Raw genomic sequence first — 2544 nt, 5'->3', positions numbered from 1 at the left:
TGTCTCGCTCATCTCCTCTGCTTGGAATTCAAAGACTTACTTCTCATTACAGTTTATTTTTAACTGTTTCAACTGGCCTGTCGGGATTGAATTAAGCCAGTGTTACGTTCTCTGTGCTCCGAACGTAAACTACTGAGTGGGTAAGTCCAGAGCACGGGAACGTGATGCTGAAATAAGGACAAAGTAAAGCAGTACCCCTAGGACCCTAACTCCGTTGTTCCACCCACGTGGTCAGTCTACGCCTGCGAGACTATGTGTTCTTGGGAACACGGCAGCCGCGTTTGAAGGGCGGATTAGGTCTGCCCAACTCCGATGCCCCCTGGTCTTAGTATGAGACAAGGCGTAAACTGAGACTGGATGGAAACAAGGGGACCTCTAACTAAACAAACACAGAGCTAGGGGTTACTACTGAACTAAAAACTAAACGTATGTGCGGCACGGCCGCCAATGGAAAAAGGCAACAAAGGTACACTGTCCACACCCTACACGGCACCGCCGTGTACCGGGGAGGACAGCTGGGGCGGAGACCTCCGCAAAAACACCAGCAGCAAATATAACGCAAATACTACGGCCTAGGCCGCGAGACGCGGCAACCGCCGCTACTCACAACACCGGGGGAAACAACCGCAGGTGAACGAGAATCCCGAGATCACAGACACCGGTTTCCACTGACTGGAGGGCTGGAAGGACTCAAATGACAAGCCTCTGAACACCTGGACACAGGACCACTGGAACGAGGTTGACTGGATAACTGAACACCAGACAGGGAATTCTCCAGAGCAGGAACAGCTCACAGGAAGCTATCACCGGCGTCTGTGTAAGGCACTGAAGGAGAATATAACAGGTCCCTGTACCAATAGCTGCAGAGAACCTAATTTGAAAATGTCATGCAGCTGCTCTGCTGCACGACCACACGCTGACAGGTGCTAATTTAATTACCTGGCAACGGGGAACGTGGTCTGCCTGTGGCGTCCCCGTTGCCAGGGAGCCGGCAGGTCAGTGCACACAGCGTCCTGATGGGATAGCGGCATCCCGAGCGGTGTGGGAAGAGCGTGTCTGACAGTGGAGATGAGCCGGGAGCCGGAGGGGACTGCTAAACTGCGGTGCGGGCTCCAGATCCTCCGTTGCCCGCATATAAGGTGAGCGCTGAGTCAGTGGAGGACAGGACAGGGGGGGACCCGTGGCGCATAGTGGGGAAGGAGCTGGCCCTGTGAGCACCCAGCCATAGTGCTAGTTAAGGGCCAATACGTGCCTGCACCAGTGGGACTCCTGACCTATCAGTTGCAGAGTCCTGACGAGGATGAGCAGTCCCCTATTCTTTGGAGGGACTGGGCCTATACTTACTGAATACTCAGTCAGGTTGCTCCACATAGGGAGAGTGGTACTATTCCCTGCTGTCCCTGCTGCTTGTACAAGCCTAAACCCCACCCATGCCTCTCTCTGTGCCTTCATTTACTAAGAAACTGCGGCTGGTTTCTGGGGAATTGTTGTGCCCGATCCTGGAGGAACTGAGTGGGCTGCAGTATTGAAACCACCTCGGCTCCGAATGTGATCATTTCCACCATTCGCTCCCCTCTCCCTCCCCTGCACTCATCCATACTCTGATATGATCTGACTGATGCCTTAACAGTATTATAAAAAAGGGAGAGAGAGAAGGCTCTTGTGTGGGCGCACTCTTTGGAAATGTAGGAAAATTCCTATGATATATGAGAAGAAATATTTAAAACATGAATTTTATTGTTTAGAGTTTAAAAAAATGTAATTACCCATATAAGTGATCCATGTGAAATAAAGATATTATAGATAAAGGATTAAAATGTTCTGGTCTGTTTTTTTACAATGAGTGATTGAAAAGGTTGTAGACACTTGATTGTCTTACCCCCATTTCCCCTGACCAGTACAGAATGTCTGTATTAATGGGACCAAGGAGTGATCATAACACTTACCTACTTTAACACACATAAAGATAAGTAAGTCCCAATAAGGGCTGCTTACAATCAGAAATTAATGGTCACCAACATTCAAAAAACCTAACTTTATGGCATATATCACAATTATTGGTCGTAAGCCTTCAGTAGAGAGAAAATATCGTAAGAACCAGAATTAGTGGTGATACTGCTGTTGGCGTCGCAACTCACATAGAAAGGAAAATAATTCCTACTCTACAACACCAGGTATTCGCAGGAAGTCTCCTCTCCCGGTACTAACCCAGCCCAACGCTGTTTGGCTTCCAAGATCGGACGAGATCGGGCATTTGCAGCATGGTATGATAGTAGAGAATTTATGTGATAAGTACACCAATGAGAGTGCACCTATATAGGAAATTAGAAAAAAGGTGGAAACAATTAGAAAGTGAGAAGAGGTGAATGAGTAAAGTGGGAAGAAATGTGTGGATCTGCTTTCCACGTTAGGCACGGCTCACAAGATCCCACATCCGTGGTATCGTGCTCCGTGGATCGTGGATGAGAGTCCACAGAAAAATAGTGGAACAAGAAAGAGGCACAAAATCAATGATTCCAGTTCAATTGTATAATGGAAAAAAGG

General features: G+C 48.2%; 1 pseudogene; it reads right to left on the bottom strand.

Moving 5' to 3' along the window:
- Positions 1-2159: 2159 nt before the first annotated feature.
- On the bottom strand, positions 2160-2278 carry LOC134933970 (5S ribosomal RNA; annotated as a pseudogene).
- Between the last annotated feature and the right edge of the window lie 266 nt (positions 2279-2544).

The sequence above is a fragment of the Pseudophryne corroboree genome, chromosome 1 (genome assembly GCF_028390025.1).
Source record: "Pseudophryne corroboree isolate aPseCor3 chromosome 1, aPseCor3.hap2, whole genome shotgun sequence".
Classification (NCBI taxonomy): Eukaryota; Metazoa; Chordata; class Amphibia; order Anura; family Myobatrachidae; genus Pseudophryne; species Pseudophryne corroboree.
The sequence above is the reverse complement of the archived record's forward strand: the minus strand, read 5'-3'. Positions and strand labels throughout refer to the sequence as shown.